This window comes from Neofelis nebulosa, chromosome 18 (assembly GCF_028018385.1).
Source record: "Neofelis nebulosa isolate mNeoNeb1 chromosome 18, mNeoNeb1.pri, whole genome shotgun sequence".
In the NCBI taxonomy this organism is placed as follows: domain Eukaryota; kingdom Metazoa; phylum Chordata; class Mammalia; order Carnivora; family Felidae; genus Neofelis; species Neofelis nebulosa.
This window is the reverse complement of record NC_080799.1, coordinates 36540034-36562116: the sequence shown is the minus strand read 5'-3', so window position 1 is coordinate 36562116 and position 22083 is coordinate 36540034. Positions and strand designations below refer to the sequence as shown.

General features: G+C 55.6%; 1 protein-coding gene and 1 long non-coding RNA gene across 2 annotated transcripts in view; one reads left to right on the top strand and one right to left on the bottom strand.

Moving 5' to 3' along the window:
* EMP2 (epithelial membrane protein 2) overlaps positions 1 to 21711 on the bottom strand; it is a 33352-nt gene extending 11641 nt beyond the window's left edge. The window contains exon 1 of the mRNA XM_058712123.1: positions 21572 to 21711. The gene's annotated coding sequence lies outside the window, so the exon portion shown is untranslated. The remainder of the gene's footprint in view (positions 1 to 21571) is intronic.
* On the top strand, positions 86 to 3679 carry LOC131501710 (uncharacterized). The gene is made up of 3 exons (XR_009256860.1): positions 86 to 665; positions 1359 to 1489; positions 3383 to 3679. It is a non-coding gene; the product is annotated as an uncharacterized LOC131501710 (long non-coding RNA).
* Positions 21712 to 22083: the final 372 nt, after the last annotated feature.

Below are 22083 nucleotides of genomic sequence, written 5' to 3'. Positions count from 1 at the left end.
TTTAAAACAAATTTGAAGGTTTTTTTTAAAAAGTTTATTTTGAGAGACAGGGAGAGAGAGAGAGAGAAGCAGAGAGGGAGAGAGAGAGAGAACCTCAAGCAGGCTCCGCACCATCAGCATGGAGCCTGAGGCAGGGTTTTATCCCATGGGCTGTGAGATGGTGACCTGAGCCCATCCCCAGAGTCAGAAGCTTAACTGACTGAGCCACCCAGGCACCCCAAAACAAATCTGAAGTTTCAAAAGTGAATCGTTTAAGAAAAATATTATGTAAATAAAAGGATGGGAAGTCTTCAGTGTTAGCAAAAAGCCTGAGGGTGGTTCTAGAACGCCTAATGTCTGGAAGGCACTGCTTTAACACTTGGGAGTGAGTTCGGTTGGAATTCCAGACATCATGAAGGAGCTCCCGCAGAGAAGACGCTAAGTTTTTACAAAATGTCTTGAGTCCAGTGTAAGACAAAGATCTAGGGGCAAACAAGGGTGGCTACAGATTGGTTTGAACTGTTAGGTGTCCAGGAAAATTAGGAAATAGAGAAGTAAATGCAACCTACTTAGTGTTCCCCCACGATGATGTCTGGATCTCCCATGAAAGCAAAATGGGACAAAAAGAACTTGTGGACCTGACACACGGCAAGTGACCTCACCACAGGCTTTGGAAGAAACCATTCGTAAGTAGGAGAGATCCCAGAAACCTTTAAAGAAGGGCCCTTCACTCCTGCACCTTTACGTCAAGGGTCCCTTTACGTCAAGGGTCCCTTTACCACTATCTCTGAGGCCAGGCTCCTACTTCCTCTCCTTCAGGGAACCCCTCTTCCCATTTTCCTCTGTGTCCTTCCATAAATAGTTATGTGGGAACACTTATTCCACACTCTTCCGGTTTCCGTGTGGAGGGAGTTGCACCTGGTTGACACTTCCGGCCTCCTGCTCCGCCCCTCACCCGCTCCTCCGCTCCTGATTGGAGGGGGCATCCAGCGCCCACCTTCCGGATTGGTGGAGCTCAGGGCGCGCTGCGCGGTGCTTTGCTCTTCCGCACACCTCCTCCCTACCCAGGGGAGCGGAAATGTCTGCTCGCCTCGAGCCCCGCTTTCCCTTCACCGAGGGGGGAGCCGGGTGTGGAGCCGGGAGCCCATTCTCCAGCCTAGTTTCCCCACCACTAATCATTCTCTTCGGGCGCGCAGGATTCCACCTCGTCGTTGGCATGGCCGCCTGGTGTTGGACTGTGTGGCTGAAGCCAGTCTGCTCAACTGGTTCCTTGCTGACGGCCATTCAGGTCCTTTCCGGACGTCCTGCTGTTTCACGCCGGACTGCCCAGGGATATCCTTACACTTATTTCCTTTTCTTTTTAATATTTTATTTTTAAGCGATCTCTATACCCGGCGTGGGGCTCACACAACCCTGAGATGCAGGGGTGCAGTCTCCACCAACTGAGCCAGCCGGAAGCCCCCTTACTGCTCTTCGCAGAGTCCTAGAAGTGGGGGTGCCGCGTCAAAGGGTACGTGCAGGTAGTGGATTTTACTGTTAGTTTTTTTTGCTCAGTTGACCATACTGGACACTTAGTGCTGTGCCATACTCCATCTTCAAAGTTGACCTACTGGACCCACAGCTGTGCAGAGTCCCGTGTGGGGGCAGAAGCCTCGATGCCACGTCTTTGACTTATTACCACCCTTAGTTCCCCGGGGAGTGTAATTCTGGCCAGCACAGACCAGCCTCTGGCATCCCCTGGGCCCTCCCTTCCCAGCGGTGCTCTCCTCGTGACACGCACCCGTCTTTCACCCCAGCACGGGGTCTCCGTGCACCCTCTGTGGAGATACTGAGGGACAGACAAACCCCCCGGGGCTGGGGGCTGCATGAAGGCCAGCCCACCAAACCCAAGGTGGCACCGAATTTATCCTTGCCATTCACAGACATTTATTTTCCCTCCAAAAAATGCCCTACTGAATGCCGATGCCTCTTGCTTTCCCTATTCTTGCGGCCTTCAGTGCTCTACCGGGCTGGCCTGGTCTCATTTTTCTGGAGGAGAGTTCCCTGGAGGACACCCTCCTTTCCGCCCTCAGCAGGCTCTCCCTTGCATTGTCTAGGTCTCAATTCCCACAGCCCATCCTCAGAGAAGCTCCCAGATCACCCGATGAACACCTACGCCCCCTCTGGTGCTGTCTATCCTGTCCCCCGGTTCATTTTCTTCCGAGGACTTTCATGGCCTCAGCGTACCTCATTTTGTTCACTTGTTTATTATCTATCTATCTATCTATTATCTATCTGTTCATGGCTGTGCCTGGTGCACGGCAAGCTATCTGCTATCATTTGTAGTTCTAAAAATGCGTAACTATGAATGTTCTCAGAAAACTCAAAGCCCTGATCGCCCAGAGGCAGGAACCGAGACCAGGAACAGAGGCCATGCTCTGGCTTGCTCCGATCCCACAGGGAAGCAGGAGCAAGGTCAGGTCTGGAGGGTGTCCTGGCCCCCACTCCAGGTGCCCTCGTGAGCTCAGTGGGAGACCCCTTGGAGGACGGGAGACAGGTTTCCAATGTCCACAAGCATTTTCCAGTAGCCTCTGCCACGTGCCAGCATGGCTTTCACCAGGCAGGAGGGCAGGCCACGGCGTACTTCCCTTTGGTGGATTCTCCAGCCACTGAGCGGGACGCTCCGAAAGGTGGGAGGCTGTACGGGTGAGCTTTTCAAGTCCCAGTCTAGAAATCAAAGTCTTAGCACTTGCAGAGCTTCTCAAAAAATATGTTTTGATCTATATAATACAGGTGATGACAAGGAAAAAAAAACAAACACAAAAGATAATAGGATCAAAGGCGTGTGATGAAAAACCACAGCCTCTGCCCTGCCCTGCTCCCGGTCTCCGGAAGCAATCACTTTTAACCCCTTCAGCTGTGTTTTTCCCCAGGGTTCCATGTTTCCATATGCACTTCTATTTCCTGATTCACCTACTGTATTTGTTTTTTGGGATTTTTTTTTAAAGATTTTAGTTTTTAAGTAATCTCTGCACCCAACCTGGGGGCTTGAACTCATCGGCCCCGAGATAAGAGTGTCGGGCTCCACGGACCGAGTCAAGCCAGGAGCCTCCCCGCCTGATTCATCTACTGTAAACATCGGCTTCCTGCCCAGGGGAGAGTCTCTTTACCACCGTTGCCCCCCACCTGCCCACTCTCTCCGTCTCCATACAGTCTTGCCATTCACCAATCATCGACCTCGACCTTTTGACCACGTAGCTGTTGTCAACTACAGAGACAAACAGTGTGCTTTGACTGCATTTTTTTCCCTTGAACAACCCTTCTTTTCCTTGGCGTTACTAGTTGCCTCTTCCACCCCTCGGGGGCTCTGTCTGTTGTCTTTAGTTCTCGCCAAATGTTTACCATTCCGAGTCTTCTATTGCAGAACACTGTTACAGTTATGAGCCTGTGGTGAGACGTCCCTCGTGGGGTATTCGACCCAGCCAGGCCCTCTCTCCCAGCCCCGGCCTCCTCTGCCCTCTGCCAGCTGCTGTTGCCACATGACAAGAAAGACGGGCATTCTTCAGGGAGGACTAGCGAACTTGCCCCTGACCGCGACGGCGCACAGGAATGCACGCGTGCCCCCAAGACAGGGAGGAGGTCCAGCAGGTCCCCGGGGAGAGGGTGCGCCGAGGGGTCACCCCACGTGATTCTTCATGATTAAAGGTCGCGCTGCAGTTTACACGGCGTGTCTTGTGTCGGACCTTCATGTCAGCCCTGTGAAGCCGGCAGGGCAAGGTATCATTATCCCCACTTTACAGATGAAAGACTGAGGCTCACAAAGGCTGCAGGTGATTTGCCCAAGTTGGGCAGAGCTGGGACTCCAACCCCCTGTTTTCCACCTCGGGCTCCAGGACATTTTCTGCTGCCCTCCTCCCCGCTCACGTGGTTAGGGCCTAATGGAAATCACACGGCAGCCTAGTTAACATCGGGTGACAGGGCTCAGGAAGCGTCAAGCCATCCATCCCTGCATCCTTGACCTTTGGTGGGACTTCCTTCAATCTTTGCAGCAGGCGGGAGGGATCTGGGGAGGCAGCATGTGTCTGCACAGGCCCATTAGCTACGGCTGGGATAGGACGGGGCTTATTAGAGAGGGTCTGATTAAGAAATACGTTCTAGGGGTGCCTGGGTGGCTCAGTCAGTTCAGCGTCTGACTCTTGATTTCAGCTCAGGTCACAAACCCAAGGTCATGGGATCGAGCCCCACCTTGGGCTCAGCACTGACAGTGTGGAGCCTGCTTGGGATTCTCTCTCCCTCTCTCTTTGCTCCTCCCCTGTGTGCTTGCTCTCTCTCTCTCTCTCTCAAAATAAATAAATAAAACTTAAAAAAAAAAAAAACAGAAATACACTTTAGGGGCGCCTGGGTGGCTCAGTTGTTAAGCGTCCGACTTTGGCTCAGGCCATGATCTCGCCATTCCTCAGTTCCAGCCCTGTGTGGGGCTCTGTGGCGACAGCTTGGAGCCTGGAGCCTGCTTTGGATTCTAGGTCTCCGTCTCTCTCTGCCCCTCCCCCACTCATGCTCTGTCCCTCTCTCTCCCAAAAATAAACATTAAAAAAAAAAGTGTTTCTGGCATTTTTGATCCTATTGGCTCACTCACTGGCCCCACTGAATCGAACGCTGTCCTTATTGATCTACTTGGAGACTGGTCTGGATTTTGGATAAGGCCTCTCGTTGATCACTAAAAACACTCACCCAGACACTACACGGACTCAGTCCTGTTTTCAAAATGTATCCCAATGCACCCCCTTTCCACCCAGAAACTCAGGTGGGTCCCACAGACACTCTACAGCCTTGATTTTGGTGCACAGTAGGAACCACGCGAAAGTATCTCCAGATTGACGGCCTAAATGCTCTCCGTGCTATAAAATACCCACCAAAATAATCACATAAAATAACAGACATCCCAGGGTATTAGAACTGCAGAGTCAAAAGAATTATTTGCAAGAGAAAGAATCCGTAACGGGGTAGGAAGAGCAGCGAATGGCTTTCAGGGGGCCAGCATCCTCCGGACGTCAGAACCAGAGCCAGTGTGGGGGAGGGGGCGGGCTATGGAGACTCCGGGCACACGAAGGAGGATTGGCGGCTCAGGGAGTTTTATTTTTTTTCAACGTTTTTTTTTTTTGGGGACAGAGAAAGACAGAGCATGAACGGGGGAGGGGCAGAGAGAGACGGAGACACAGAATCGGAAACAGGCTCCAGGCTCCGAGCTATCAGCCCAGAGCCTGACGTGGGGCTCGAACTCACGGACCGCGAGGTCGTGACCTGGCTGAAGTCGGACGCTTAACCGACTGCGCCACCCAGGCGCCCCGTGAGTTTTAAGTTCTGATGGCCGACGGGATGAGGGACGGCGCTCCCAGAAATGCCCAGCCAGACCTCAGACAACAAACAGGACACACCAAGGATTCGTAGCTCGTCACTGGCTCTTTAGTAGAGAGGTTGTCCTGCTTTTGTGCCTTGGTCGGATATTTGCTTGAAGTGTGTGTGTGAGTGTGTGTGTGTGTGTGTGTGTGTGTTCACGCACTGCACGTCTGGCCCTGGGTGGGGACAAAGTCCTGCTGGTGACTCACCGGCCCTCCCTCTGCCAGAAGCACCATTTGGCTTGCCGCTGATGCTGGGACATCACCATAAGGCCTTACAGGTGAAAAGAAGGTTAAGGTCCCTCCTCGCCTCCCCTTCCTAGAGAGACACCCCCACCCCCCACCCCTGCAGCCCCTAAAAGGAAGCGGCTTTGGCATGTGCTCCCTTACGTGCTGGGGAGCAAGAGAGAGAGCCGGCCAGCTTCCCGCCGGGACAGGGCGCGCTGCTGAGACGACCACTCAGCCCACCCCCGGAGTCCTTCCTACAATTTAAACCAAGGCCCGTTCTCAGCCTGAGTTGGCGCCGTTCCAGGAACTGTGGGCAGGAGGTCAGCCCTGAGGTGTGGAGCTTTGCAAAACAGACCTGGGCTGCTTGGCGTCTGGAGGTCCGGGGCGGGGGTGGGGGTGGGGGTGGGGGTGGGGGGGTTCCCTCGGCCCCGAAGCGCTCCACCCACAGCCCGGGCTGGACAGGCCCAGGACGCTCTGGGCACTGAAGCCCGGGGGACGCCGTGCCGCCACAGGGGCTCCGAGGCCCGCGCCAGAGCTGGCGGGCCAGCTGGCTGGAGCCCAGGCCCCTCCCAGCACCCGCGGCACTCGGAGGGGACGGTGGCTTTGGCCTCCATTTGCAGGAAGGCAGAGGTCAGCTCGGCCTCCCGCCCTGGTATCTGGACACCAGCCACACTGGAATATCCAGGCGTCCGAGATGCCCTGATGCTGGCAGAAGCCCCTTTGCCCTGGGCGGCCCAGCTTTGCTCTCACCGCGCTGGGGCTTCCGGGCTCAGAGCCAGCACTGGGCTTGGGGCAGACACGGCCACACACGGGACACGGGGATTCGGCGGTGCTCCAGGGCAGAAGCCGCCGAGGACGATCCTGCCTGCGCAGGCCTGAGTCTCTCAGTCCGACGTCAACAATGGTGGCAGGCGACATTCGGTGCCTACCGTGTGCTCGGCACTGTTCTGGGCGCTCACTCATTCGTCACAAAACACCATGACGTAGGTGCTACAATTAGCCTCCTTTTAGAGGCGAAGGAAAGGCTCAGAGAAGTGAAGCAACGTCCCCAGGGTCACACAGCCAGTGAAGGCTGGGTCTGGGACTTGAACCCAGGCAACCCAGCACTAGAGAAACTACAACGTTGCCCACCCTAAATCTGAATTTCCTTTTCCTTTTGTCAGGGAGGTGACAGCCCCGTCACACGGATGGGCAAGGGCTAGGGTCCCCTTTGCTGGCTAGAAGTCAAAATGAGAGGTTTGTTCATACCATCAAATTAGCAGGTGGCAGAAGCAGGCTCAGAGTCTAGCCTACTGCTCACTGCTTTTATTTACTTGTTTGTTTTTTAAAAAAATTGTTTTAATGTTTGTTTATTTTCCAGAGAGAGACAGAGCAAAAGAAGGGGAAGGGGCAGAGAGAGAGGGAAACACAGAATCTGAAACAGGCTACAGGCTCTGAGCTCTCGGGACAGAGCCCAACCCGGGACTCGAACTCCAACGCTTAACGGACTGAGCCACCCAGGCGTCCCTTGCTCCTGAGTAAATGAGCATTTACTGAGCACCCCCCATAAACCGGGCCCTGGTGATACACAAATGAGTAAGGCAGGAAGTGAGGAAGACTGTTTGGTTTTTTTTTTTACTTTTTTTTTTTTAATGTTTATTTATTTTTTGAAAGAGACAGAGACAGAGCATGAGCAGGGGAGGGGCAGAGAGAGGGAGACACAGAATCCGAAGCAGGCTCCAGGCTCCGAGCTGTCAGCACAGAGCCCGACGCGGGGCTCGAACTCACGGACCGTGAGATCATGACCTGAGCCAAAGTTGAACACTTAACCGACTGAGCCACCCAGGCGCCCCTTTTTAATATTTATTTTTGAAAGAGAGAGCGTGCGCATGTGCACACGCATGAGTGGGGGAGGGGCAGAGAGAGGGAGACACAGAATCCGAAGCAGGCTCCAGGCTCCGAGCTGTCAGCACAGAGCCCGACGCGGGGCTCGAACTCACGAACTGCGAGATCATGACCTGAGCCCAAGTTGGACGCTTAAGGGACTGAGCCACCCAGGCTCCCCTTAAGGAGGAAAGTACCAAGATCTGCCTCTGGAAGTCAGAGGGTGGGTTAGAAGCAGGCCACGGGCTCACACCTTTGGGGTAGATCCCTGGTGGGGAACAAGGGTCTGGACCAAGGCAGCAACAGGCCGGTGAGCACCAGCTGAGGCTGGAGGCACCAGAGAGAACTTCTCAGAAGCAGAGTCACCAGGCCTGGCACCGGCTGAGGGGTTGGGGGCCCCCAGCTTCAGCATGCTGATGCACGCGGGTCCGAGCGGGAGGAGCACGTCTGTAGGGCGAGGGCAACGGCCCAGTTTAGCCAAGTCTGGGAACGATGTGGACACATGGCCAGGTGGTGGGAATATGGGTGGGGCCTTCACTCAGGAGAGAACAGGAGCACCTAGCAGAACCCGCCGATGTGGCAGGTGGGCAGGTGGGACACGGAGCCCACGTGGAGAAAGCACTGGGCCAGGGGAGGGGATGGAGGAGGAGGGGGTGGTGAGCACGGGGTGGGGAGAAAACCAAGAGCGGATGGTGGGACCCAGAAACAGAGGCTGAGAGAGGAGACCATAGAAAAGAAGGCGTCCAGGCGCCTGGGTGGCTCAGTCGGTAAAGCGTCTGACCTCGGCTGGGGTCATGATCTCGCGGTTCATGGGTTCGAGCCCCGCGTCGGGCTCTGTGCTGATGGCTCGGAGCCTGGAGACTGCTTCGGATTCTCTGTCTCCCTCTCTCTCTGCCCCTTCCCTGCTCACGCTCTCGCTCTCTCTCAAAAATAAAATAGACGTTAAAAAAAAGAAGAGACAGGCAAACTTGCTGAGGACAATGTTAGTGACGTACATTACAGCCCTTCTTTATCTTTCTCCCACAGCACCTGCCGCGGCCTGATGCCATAATGCACCTGTTTACCTGGGCATTATCGCTCTCCTCCGTGATGGCATCAGGGACCTTCTGTGTGGTGCAGACGGCAGTCCCAGCACTTAGAACAGTGCCTGCTTTGTCAATGGTGCTCAGTAAATAGGTACGGAGGGAATGACTGAACAAGACAGAGTTCAAGGAGCTGAACAGCTAAGAAAAAGAACCAGACCTAGACTTTTCTTTTCAAGTTTGCTAAAAGAAGGAAGAAGAAATATTTATCAAGGGCCTGGAGCCCCTTCCCAAAGATAAAACTCCGGGCCTAGATGGCTTCCCTCGTGAATTCTGCCAAACACTCAAGAAAGGATAACACCAACTGAATGAAACCAAAGAAGAGGGAACCTGCCCCCCCCACACCTCCGACATCCCCCCCCACACACTCATCCTTGGAGGCCTGAATTACCCCAATTCCAAAACCAGGCAAGACATCACAAGAATATAAAAAGGCAGACCAACATCCCTCATGTTCAGAAGCACACACGATTTTAACAAAATTTTTGCAACTCGTCTCCTCCCTTTAAGAGGTGGAATCTATTTCCCCACCCACTGAACCCTGGCTGCCCCTGTGATTTCTTCTATCAAGAAAAGGCAGTGGAAGGGACGCAGTGGCCAGTGCGGAGCGGGGGCCTCCTGAGACCTCACGCACTTCCTCTCTCTCTCTCTGCTCAGCTACCACATGAACAAGCTGGAGGGCAGGAGACTGGACGGGGCAGAGATCAGCCTTTCCGGCAAAGACCACGCTCGACCAGCCAGCCCCCAGCTGACCCACCAGCTGACCACAGACCCAAGAGAGCGCCCAGCAGAGCCCAGCCCACACCACCCACCTGCAGAATCACGAACTAAACCCGGTACAACCTTGGATTGCGAGTCACGTGTTCGGCGAGTGTTCCGCAAGACAAGCAAACGTTTCTAATAAATTTCAAGTTGATAAACGAGCGATGTCTTGCAATACGAGCAGTAGGCGATAGCAAATGTCACATGATCGCAACCGAGCCAACGTTCCCGAAATTCGCCTTGGTACGCGAGCGCTTTGGACAAGCACGTTTCTGCAACGATCTGCGCTCGCGAAGCGAGGTTTCCCCGTAAACAGTTTCCGTTTTATGCCACTACGTTTCAGAGTGGTTTGTTACACAGCAGAAGCTAACTGCTACAGTGGAAACACTGCTTTATCAGATTCGGTCCTCAAGGGGCAGAGACAATGTCTCGCTCATCATATCCCCAGAGCTCAAGGTTGCGTGGCAATTATTTGCTGAATGTCTGCTGGCTTGGGCAGCTTTCGCAGAAGACCTGGCAACTGTCATCCTGCCCATGACTGCTGCCTGAGCCCCTCAATTAAAGATCTCACCGCCAGCTGCTGGAATCCAAGGAGCTCCTTGGCATTATGCCACCCAGCAGACCCACACCCCAGCCCAGAGAGGGCTGCTGGTGTCCCTGCAGGCATGCAGCATGTCAGCGTGGCAGGGAGGTGGAACTGGATTAGGCAGCCAGGGCCGAAGCTGGCGTCAGATTCGGGGCATCACCCCATCCTCACGGCCATTAGGCTGGGAATGTTTTTGCCTTCACAGAACACTCTGTACTAGTGACTTTCAAGTAATCCCCGGGAGATCGGAGGCATTCACGTTAACAGCCCGTCACCTTTCCTAAGTGACAAGAGTTGGCATTTCTGTACACGCATTGTGCCGCCAAGTCAGGGACCAGGAATCACTTCCTACAACGTAGCCTGGCCGAGGAGCCCCCAGACCAGGAAAGCCGGGCCCGCACCTCCAGGGGAGTTAACACGGGGAGGTGGACGGAGGGGAGAAGATGAACAGGAGGTAACAGGGGCAAAATATGCAAGAAAACAGCACCAGACTGACTGGACTGGAGCCTAGCAGTGTAACCCCTCTGTGCCTCAGTTTCCCCACTGGTAAAACGGGGATGACGATGGCACACCTACCTTCTAGGACTTCTAGGAGATACTACAGCACGAGTGCTTAGAGCAGCGGCTGGGATGCAAGCCAGCAACCACGACCATTATCATGGTCAAGGAGCTTCTCAGAACCACCGCCCCCAGGCCAGCCCTTCCCACAGAGCCAGGGTGCTCTCATCCTGTCCACTGCCACCACTCTCCGGTGGGACCCTCCACGTGGAAATCAACCACTAGCACGGTCTCCTGGGGGGGAAAGAAGTCAAAAATGGCAACGGGCAGCTCAGGGAACGTGGAGCATGAGGGGCTGTTTCGGGCACCGGCCCCACTATGCTTACGTCGCTTTCCCCTGTGTACCACCTTCGGAATTTCAGGTGGGTCCCATAATTCCCTTGGTACTAGTGAGTTCCTCACTTTCTAAGCTTACATCTTTATAAAAAAAATTTTTTTTAATGTTTATTTATTTCTGAGACAACGCGAGAGACAGAGTGCAGGCAGCGGAGGGCAGAGGGAGACACAGAATCTGAAGCAGGCTCCAGGCTCCAAGCTGTCAGCCCAGAGCCCGACGCGGGGCTCGAACCCACGAACTGTGAGATCATGACCTGAGCCGAAGTCAGCCGCTCCACCGACTGAGCCACTCAGGCGCCCCTAAGCTTACATCTTTATAAAAGGAAACCTTGTACCAGGACTCAAATGGAAAGTCGGCGTTGCCTGCCATTAACCAAGGGTGTTGGAAAAAAGAAATACAATGGAAACAAAACAATGTTACTAGATGCCAGCTAGAAACCGGGGCTGCTGAAAGCCAGGTCCCAAGCCAACTTGCTGTCTCCTTGCTGAAACAGGATGTCACAAGTGTTTGGGAAGTTTGAAGGCATATTGGCACAAAACTGAGACTTTCTCCTTGGAAGGCTGGAAGGGAATGATTTAAAAGGGATTCTGTTTTATATAATGCTATGTGCCTTGCCTCCCCTAAAGCAGCTGTGATCCTTAGCTGTGTCAACTTGCTTGAGCCACCGTATTTCTGTGAGGGTGTTTTGGGGTGTGATTACCATTTACATTGGTGGGCTTCGAGAAGAGCAGATTATCCTCTCTAATGTGGGTGGGCCTCATCCAATCAGGCGAAGGCATGACTGGAACAAGGCTGACCTCCAAGCAAGAAGGAATTCAGCCAGTAGACGGCCTTCGGACTTGAACTACAGCATCCCCTCTCCCTGGGTCTCCAGCCTGCCAGCCCACCCTGCAGACTTTGGACCCACCAGCCTCCATAACCACGTAAGCCAATTCCTTAAAATAAATCTCTCTATATATATACACATCCTGTTGGTTCTGCTTCTTGGAGAACTCTAACCCAGCATCTCTCCATTGGGGTTCCCAGCCCATACAGATTCGCTAACTTGAGAGTTGGCAAGTCACGCCCCTTAACTGGGCAGGGAGGGGGGGAGTGGGGACAAACGACAGGAAGAGATTCCCTCTGTGAAACACTGAAGACCAGGGATTATCGGGCCCTACATCCCAGAACAAGGTTTTCCCAACTTCCATTGCCATCACCTTCTCGAGTACCACTCTGGGAATCGACTTCATCCTGGTCTTTAAATAAACCCACTCGCTAACAGAAATACACGTATTTTTAAAAGAAATCTTCTGGCTCCCTGGCAGTGGAAAATCAGCATCACTTGCTACAAATAGAGATTGATTGTGAAAACAAACGCCCCCCCACCCCCGCAAAAGTCCCCGAGTTCTGGCTCAGTGCTGTTGTCTGTCCGAGGGCTACACCGAAGACACGCACCGTCTGAAGAAGGAACGCGAAGTTGGAAAGGCATGAAACGTGTCAGCACCCACTAAGATTTTTCCCTCGATGGAATCAGGATTGTTGAAAGAGGATCGGAAAGGGAACCACCTCTCACAGAGTGATTTCGCGCCATGTGACGTGTCCAGCGCCTTCGAAAGTCACTGTAGCGTCGTGCAGAAAACAGCACCTTGCACGGATTCCAACTGTACCCCCGGCAGGTGCCCACACAGCAGGCACACCCCTCTTCCTTCCAGACCCCCCCACCGCCCACTCACTTGGGTCAGCGGGTCCCAGACCCTTTGGTGGGTCCTCCCTTAGACCCAGAGGCCCCAGCCCCCAGGAACCTGCTCGAGCTGGGGAAGCAGAGAACCTGGAGCCTTCGAACCCTGCTGGTGGGAACATAAGAAGGTACAGCCACTTTGGAAAACAGGCTGGCTGCTCTTCGAGCAGTTAAACACTGTTACCATCCGAGCCAGCAACTCCACGCCGAGGGATACACCCAACAGACACGGGAACACGGGTCCAAGTAGGTACCTGAATGTCCACCGCAGCGTTCTTCACCACGGCCAAGAGGTGGAGGCAGCCCCTGTGTCCAGCAACTCGTGAACGGATGAACACAAGCGGTGACACCCATATGATGGAATATTATTCGGCCCTGAAAAGGGAGAAAGCACCAACACGTGCCGCAACAGGGAAGAACCACGAAGACGTGCTGCGAGGGAAAAGAAGCCAGACGCAAAAGGCCACGCGGCGCACGATCCCATTTGCACGGACTGTCCAGAACAGGCCGGTGTGCAGAGATGGCTGAGCTCACTGGGGGCCGGTAACCCGCCACCCCTGATGGCGCGAGGCCACTCCAGAGCCCTGTGCAGGCCCTGAGGCGGAAGGGTGAGTGGAGACCGGAAGCATCTCCAAGAAGAGGGCCTCCAGACGATCAGTGTCCTCCTTCCGCTTGGGAAGTCCCACCCAGCCTCTGGGTGCAGGGAGAGGAATATTCCGAGGCTCATCAGCTCTAGCCTGGAAAACCGTTGGGAGAGCCCCAGGGCCCCACCTGGGAGAGGGCGGCGGGACCTCAGCCAGGCTCGTGGACACAACTGGGCAGGTGCCCCGGGGTGCGGTCCATAGACCCAGGGGGCAGGAGCACAACTTCCCGGCTGTCTCCAGAGGGGCGAGGGGGTCCTCGAAATTGCCCAGAAAAGGGGGAGCTTGTGTTAGCAGCCAACACTCGCGGCATCTGGGGGTGGGCGGGGAATGGGGTGGGCACATCACGGAGTGAAGGGAAACAGTGACAGAGACAACACTATTATCATTTCTGCCCTGTCTCCGTATCCCCCCCAGGGCCACAGGTGACCCATAACCGTCTTTAAAACACATGAACTTGAGTCGATTCGTTTTTAAGCGTGTATCACTCCATCAAAGGAAAAGCGGTATCCCGGGCCAAGCGATGGACATTTTAGTAACGCAAATTTTAAATTTTTTTTTTTTTCAACATTTTTTATTTATTTTTGGGACAGAGAGAGACAGAGCATGAACGGGGGAGGGGCAGAGAGAGAGGGAGACACAGAATCGGAAACAGGCTCCAGGCTCCGAGCCATCAGCCCAGAGCCTGACGCGGGGCTCGAACTCACGGACCGCGAGATCGTGACCTGGCTGAAGTCGGACGCTTAACCGACTGCGCCACCCAGGCGCCCCATTTCTTTTTTTTTTTTTTTTTTTAAATTTTTTTTTTTCAACATTTTTTATTTATTTTTGGGACAGAGAGAGACAGAGCATGAACGGGGGAGGGGCAGAGAGAGAGGGAGACACAGAATCGGAAACAGTAGTAACGCAAATTTTAAATAAATATGAGCACATCACAGTTTCTAACGTTTGCCCGTATGCTATAGAAGCTGCCTCCTAACACCCGTGGGTGTGCAGACCGCACTCTGGGCGTGGCGGCAACGAAGCCTCTTTCGGGCTCTGCCCTAGAAGAATGTGACCCCGTGTCACTCTGACACAAATGGACGCTGACCGTGCCATCCGGGGCCTGACGCGGCTCCAGGCGGAGCCCGCCACGGGAGGGACAGGGAACGGCTAGCTGTCCCGGCCCCAGTTATCTCTTCCACCCCACCCCCGAGTCTCTCCCCTCCCTTCTCACCCCCTGCAGCCTCCGGCTGGCTCCTCACCCACCCCTGGGATCCTCCTCTGGGGCCAGCTGGGAAGCATGGAGCCCCAAGACTCCAGGGTGACTCCCTCTCTCAGCACTTCACAAGACAGAGGGTCCCCGAGCACCTGCTACTGCACGCTGAGCTGGGTGCTGGATGCTGGAGGCACCCCCGTGACCTCACCAGATGGGTCCCCGCATCCACCAGCCCTGGCCTTCGGCAAAGACCAGCAGAAAGAACGGATAGCTTTAGACTCCAGGTTCCTGGCCAAAGCGGGATTCCCAGAATGCCATTCCACACACACCTGAAACAGAATCAAGACGGCCTGGGGGAGGGGCGGGTCCGTCCTCCGTGAGACAGGCTGGGGGGCAGAGAGCTCACGGCCGGGGGGGCCCCCCCAGGCCTGCCCAGATGGCCGGCTTTGGAGGAAGGATGCCAGCCTCCGGGACACCCACCAAAACATGTGCTAACAAAGGAACTTTCCCGGCTCGACGGGCCGGGATTATTCCAAGAGGAGGACGCAGATGTGTGTTTTCACAAAGACGGACGTGGTGGGATACATCAAATGCAGCAGGGTCTGTGGGGTCCACCAGACCTGGATTCAAATCCAAAACACAGCCACTGTGTGGTTTTAAGCAAAAATGTTAAGACTCCACTTTTCCATCTACTAACGGGAATTAGAACAGTCCCTACCCTCACGGGGCGGTTGTTTGGTGTTTTTAATATTTATTTATTTATTTATTTATTTATTTATTTATTTACTGTTTACTCATTTTTTAGAAAGGGAGAGAGAGAGCGCGCGCGTGTATAAGTGGGGGAGGGGCAGAAGAGAGAGGGGGATAGAGGATCCGCAGCGGGTTCTGTGCTGACAGCAGGGAAGCCCAATGTGGTACTCAAAGTCACGGACCGCGAGATCATGACCCGAGCCGAAGTCAGATGCTCAAATGACCGAGCCACCCAGGTGCCCCTAAGATTCCGTTTTTAAGCAATCTCTACACCCAACATGGGACGCGAACCCACAGCCCTGAGATCAAGAGTTGCAGGCTCCACCGAGGGAGCCAGCCAGGCATCCCGGGTTGGTGTTCATATTAAATGAGATAGAGGATACAAAGCCCGTGGCCCAGGAAACTGCTCTGCACCTTACAAATGCTAGAACAACAGCAATGGTAATTATTATTATTGCCACGGACAATGGCGCCAGAATGCAAGCCATTTTCTACTCCCCTCAGATAATCAACCTAAAATGCGGCTCCAGCCCCAGCTCCTTACGTGTCTCTGAATTCTCTTCAAAGCTCCCATTCCCCAAGGCCTCCTGGATACCCTTCGGGGGTTCTCATAATGGCCCTACTGGGGCCACTATATTCACTGTCGCCCCATTCTGTTAACAGCACCCAGACAGGAAACCCCTTACACCCACAAGGCGTCCACAGTGGGATGTTCCGAAGGGAACGCTCCCCGGGGGCTGGATGGCCCCCCATTACCCTGGCCCCGGGTTACTGGAACTTATGGAACTTCAGGTACAGAGGAAGCGCGTGAATACATGCTCTCTGGTACAGACGAGGCTGGGGTTCCTGTGTCCATTCCTGCCATTGCTGTTCCTTTCCCTCCCCTCTATCCAGAGGCAGCCACCAGACCTATTTTGATGTGTCCTTCCAGACACTCTTCCTTATGTCCACACGATACATACGATACATACGAGGCCACAGGAAACGCCGCTAGTCCTTGTTGGTTTTCATACAAAAAGAGTATTTCCTCACCCATCGCTTTGCTATAACAATGCCTTACGGATCTTTCTCCACTGGGACACACAGATGAATCTCATTCCTTTTAACCTCTGTAAACTGTCCTGTTAACGACCGATGGATATTTAGGTTGCCTCTAGGTTACTTCCTCTTTTCCCCCCTCTCTCTCTCCTCTCTCTCTCTCTCTCTCTCTCTCTCTGCCTTTTCCACTGCAACAATGCTGTGTGAACATCATCATGCCCGCCTCCCTAGCCAGGTTCTTGGGGATCTGGAGGAAAGCCCCTCCACCCGGCCCCTCTCTCCCCGTCCCGCTCCGTGCCCCCTGCTGCCCTCCCTGAACAGCAGGCGACCTGCACACTGCTCCTGGAGTGGGATCCCGCCAGCATTGTCCGCCGTCCTTCTCTGCTCCTGCCCGCACACCCAGGACCATCGCTGCTTGGGGAAATCCTAGGGACTCTGCTGAGCCCGTCTCCGGTCCCACGAGGCTTAAGGAAACCCTTTGCCCACCACAACCACCGGCTTCCACGAAACCACATCTCTGTCTCCGTCCCGGTCCTGGCACAAGCATCCTTGGACCAGGCTGCAGCCTCCTTGGAAGACAGCGAAATCCCTCTCTGCCTGTAGCAGCTCTCTGCACAGAGTTGCTAAATCGTACCCAGCAAGATGAAAGGGGGCCAGCCAGCCGCTCCCTCGCCCTTCCCTCGGTTCAAGCAAGCCACTCCTATCTATACCGACACACAACTCCTCCCATCCTCAGAGCAACGTCCGAGGTCATCCGGGCAGCACAAGGACCCTCATTAAAGGGAGAGACTCTCTGGGAAGCTGAGTGGCTGCGAGGTCTGAGGCCAAACACACGGATCTTTCTGCGGAAGCGAAGCTGGGGCGGAGAGCTCACAGATACTCCAGGATCGGTGGCGTCGTCCAAAGTGTGAACTGCGTGTCCATCCCGGTCACGGTGATGCCAATTCCCAAACGGCAGTCACGCCAGGGCTAAGCTTTTTGCTCTGGATCAGCCGGGCTTATCCACGACACCCTTCGATTATTTTTTAAAAAACGTGTTAAAGCTGAAAGCATCAACTGTAGTTTCACTCTACCAAACGGTGTATCTGTGAACCGGTCTGGGTGCCGTTGATGTGAAACCCCAACTGACAGAAAGACATGATTACTCTTTCTTGGTTCACGTTCAGCTTGCAGAACTTCAAAAAATATCTCGCGTGCCACCAGTGACGACACACTGTGAGAAGCATTCATGAGAACAAGACGAACGAGACGACTTTGAGTCGTATTTATTGACGGCGTTTGCCAGATAAATCGGTGATCAGAAGTGTCAGAACCAGAAACGTTCCAAGTGACTTCTCTACGGGGAAGCCATCTGCAGTGAGGGACTTAACTTCTCCGTCCCCACATCCCACACGGTGATAGGGAGTTTACACCCTTTACACCCGTATTCCTCAAGATAATCTCCATGCCAAATGTCGCCCCCGGCGACCCCTCCTCCAGCTCACCACCTAGGAATGCTAGGAAGCTTCTAGAAGCTGAGGTCATCCAACCTGTCCACAGAGGGCAGGAATTGGGGCAATCTCTACGCCCTCACTTCCCTTTTAGATCAAAAGCAGCTCCACTTCCCAAGGACAGTGGGGGCCGTAGGAATTCAGTTATTCACGTTAACAACTTACTCATTAGGCACAGCAGATACCTCTTGAACAAAACCAGCAGTGTCTTAAGATGGGAAGGAGGGAGGGACTCATATAGCTGGTTCTCCTTCAGCCCCTCCTCCTCCCTACATCCTGCCCCAGGATGGGCAAACATCCCCCAGAGCCCAACGGCTGGGCCCGAGAGTGACCCAAGGCCCAGCGGGAAGTGACCTACTGCCTGGGCATAGTATCTTGTCTACCTTTCTCCCATCAGTACGTGAGCACGGAAAACTCAGCATCCCAGGTGGATGGCACATGCCATAAGGGACCCTGATCCTGGGGACCTGGCCTGGAACCCCCATGACGGTTCCGATGCCATTGAGCTCCTGGGCAGTGCACCCTTAGACCCAGATCTGCTCCTGATTCTGCTGACAACCTGCCGGGTGACCTGGGGCAAGTCAGCGTGTCCCTAGTTGTCAAACTGGGATTTTCTAAGGTTCTCACGCCCTTGAAATTTCCCCATCTTAGCCCCTGGCTGCCCTGAATGCAGACAGCTCTCTCTCCTCCCAGGCCCTTGCCCAAGGCTCAGCTGCCTGGAAGAACCCAAGTGACTGGAACAGAGCTACGCTAGCTCTGCGTCACAGACACCACCACCAGCCCCCACCCTGGGTATCCGGTTACTAGCCCAGCACTCTCGCTGGGTAGCAGTTCTGCCTCTGATATTTTTAGACTCCCCCCACCCCTTGGCCTGTCCCTAACGAGAGCCAGATGCATGTGGGGAGGATTCCACTCTGCACTCTGGGTAACTCCTGCAGGGCCTTGGGTAACTCCATCACGCCTGGGGCAAGAAAGGGGAGCCTCTGCTTCCCACCACCCCCACCCCAACCCCTATTCTTCCCCGGACAAGCTGAAGCCAAGTCCAAGAGTCAGGCCTCCGGTCCGTCTAAGGTGCCAGGTGCCTCCTTTCCCCACTCCAGCTGCCACCACCAAGTGCCTCCTCTCCTAAGCCGACGTCCAGGGCTGATTCTCCCTCCTAGAAGCCCGGCACCAACCTTCACCTGCCTCTTCTCCAAGGACTCTGCTCCAGTGCCTGGGACCCCACCCTACCTTTCGGACATGGCAGCCGCCACCCCTGCTCTGTGTCAGAGCCCCACTTGTCCACAGAGCTGGGCAGCGGCCACATGTTACAAAACACAGACACACACACACACACACACACACACACACACAATCTGCCCCCCCAGGGAGGGTGGTTGGATTCTTCCTCCCAAACGACTCATCAACCAGCCAGCAATCCAATGGCTGTCCCATCTGGCCTTGCAAAAGCACTTCTATATTTTTGTCTCGACAGACTTCCCCTCCTGGTCACGTCTGACTGAGTCTACTGCGACAGAGAGCTGGCCTCTGCTGTGCCCCCATCAACCAGGAAGGCCGCAGAGGGGCAGGACAGTCCCCAGGGGATGAAAACTTGGCCAGTTGAGTCAACCTATGAATCACTTGTGGCTGTAAAATGGAGAGTCTGAACGCACACGCACGTGGTTTCGGCTCCTGCCTGGAATGTACGTGCGAGGCTGAGAAAGGAAATCTAGGTGAAACGTTTGCTTCCATCGCAGGAAGACAGCGTCTTGTGAAGCCAGGGAGGGGTGACTGAATGGACGTGCCCTGTATTTACAGTTAGATGCCACGGAGCCCCGTTTGCCAGACAGGGTGTCACTTTGCTGGGTGGGCGGTGTAGCCGCAGCCCCCGAGCCTCCCCACCAGGCTGGCCACCTCCGTGGCTTCCACCCCAGACACCAGTCCCCAGATTTCCCCACTTTAGGGAGTCTCAGTTTCCCCACTTTTAGGGACACAGCAAGCTCCAGGCTATGTGGCCCGCTCTCCAACTCCCACTCCTCAATTCCTGGCCCTCACTGGCCCTCAATTCCTGGCGGGGGCAGATCCCAAATCCCTCAGTGGGAAAACAGGTTAGGCGTCTTCCTGCCACCCCCATGCCCCTCCCTCGGCTCTGGGCTTGGCATCTGCCAAGGCCCCCCTGGGCATCTGGGCCCTGTTTTTCCCAGAAGGGTCTCCCCACCCCCCCCCCCATCTTCCCGCCCCATTCCAGGAAACCCACGGGGGCATTTCCAGGTGGATAAGGGGAGGGCTTGGGGAGAGGGAGGTTCAAAGTCTGGCTCTGGGCACTCACTAGCTCAGTGCTCTTGAGAAATTGACTTAACGTCTCCCACCTGGCTCTCCCCACCTGCCACCTGGGAGCAGGGATGGACGCAGCTGTGTGAAGCTTCCAGAAGGGGAGAGCGTGGGCGCACTGAATGCTGCACGGGCGTTCCGCAAACACTCCATTAGCTTCAGTTCCCATCCGGGTCCCTCCCTCAGTCCTAGGGGGACCCGGGCTCCTGTCTCTTCCTCAGCCTCACTTCTACTTCCTTGTACCGAGGCCAAATTCTGGGAGAGGTGGCTTGCAATGGTCAGCAGCCTCTGAGACTCCACTAATTCAGACGGAAGTACAGAGGTGGCTGGAGACTTTTTTTTTTAATGGTGATAAAAATACATACAATCGACCATCGATCATTTAAGCACTTGTAACTGTAGAATTCAGTGACATTAAATACACCCCAAATGTCATGCAATCATCACCACTGTCTATACCCCAAATGTTTTCACCCTCCCCAACATAAAACTTACCCATTAAGCGATAACCCCCCACCCCGCCCAGTCCCTGGCAACCTGTACTTTCTGTTTCTGCCCTATGAATCTGCCCATCCTAGGTGCCTTTCGACAGTGGGATCATATAAGATTGGGGCTCCAGCCTTCCCAAGCCCCTCACCCTTCCTCTGCCTGTCACTTTTCAGGCTTGCCTCTCCATTATAGACACCGCTAAATTACAAGATCACCCGAGCCAATCCCACTCCACACACACACACACACACACACACACACACACACACACACGTCTTTGGAGTTTGGAAGGAGGCAGGGTGACTTTCCCCAAACCTGATACCGGGCTGTCCGCCTTGTTCCAAAAATAAGGGGTGGCTTCTGCGGCCTGGAAGGAGGGCTTTGTTCTGCGGGGTATCCCTCATGTCCAGATACCCTCAACCGGCTCCCATTTATGATGTCCCCATGTGAGCCCCAAATCAGGGCCTCCATGGGGTGTGTTTAGGACCCTGGATTTGGAGAGTGTATAGTCCCTCTATACTCGAGCTCCAGCCTCCCCTTTCTCTGGAACCCATGGGTGGGGCCGCCAAAGACCCCCACCCCAACCACAATAAGAAGGGAGAAGCGGCTTCCCAGCGGCGCCTCCAGGCTCCTCCAAGGAAGTTGCTCCTCGTCGCTGGGGGGCGCAACGGAGCCGCCGCCGAGGGGGTACCCACTGACCCGGCCTGGGCGCAGCCCGGCCCGCCGCTCGGTAAGATGGGGGACGGTGCGCCGAGGCGCCCGGGACCTTCCCGCGACAAACGGCTGCGCCGGACTCCGAGAGCCCCGGGAGTGCAGTCGGCGGGGGCGAGGGGAGCCACCCTGACTCCTCCCCGAACTTTTCCCGCCCGCCTCGGCGCAAAAGGCGCAGGAAGCGGTCCGGGGGTGGGGAGGTGGAATTCGGGGTGCGCGGCGAACTCGGCGCACGGGGAAGGTCCGCGCCCTGGTCCCCTGGCGGAGGACCGTGGGGGGGGGGGGTTCGGTACGGATGGGCCTCGGCCCCTCCCTGCCCCCCACCAACGGCGGGACTCCCTCGATCCCGTGCGCGCAGGAGCGCGCGGCCGGCTCCCGGGGCGCACGCTGCCCGGAGCCCCCCCGACGTGGCCCTGCGCCCCGCGCGCGCTTCCCGGGCGCGAGCCCCACTCACCGGGCGCAGGCGGCTGGACAGACGGACGGGCTGGGGCGCGAGGCGAGGCCGCCGGGCTGTTTTGAAGCTCTGGGCTGGGACTGCGCGCCCTCCCTCCTCCCTCGCGGTGGCGCGGAGCCTCCTCCCCGCGTCCCCTCCTTCCCGGATCCCGCCTCCCGGGGCGTGATGTCAGGGACCCGGAGAGCGGAGTGGGAGGGCCGGCGGCAGGCGGGTGGGGGGACGCCGGAGGGAAAGGCTGCGGCCCGGGGAGCGCCCCCGGCCCCCGGCCGCCCCCGGGCGCAACTCGGGCCAAGTTTGGGGCGGAGTCTGCCGCGCAGTTCGGGGAAAGACGGAGAATCGCGCCGCTACGGGCAGCCAGGAGTCCCTCCGCCGCGCTCGCCCGGACGGATTTCCACTCCCTCCCCTCTCCGGTCCCTCTGCCCCCCTTTTCTCCTCCAACCTTCCCGTAAGGGTTCAGAACGACGAATCTGGAATCCGACTTCCTGCTGGAGAACCCCTTCTCAGGCCCACTT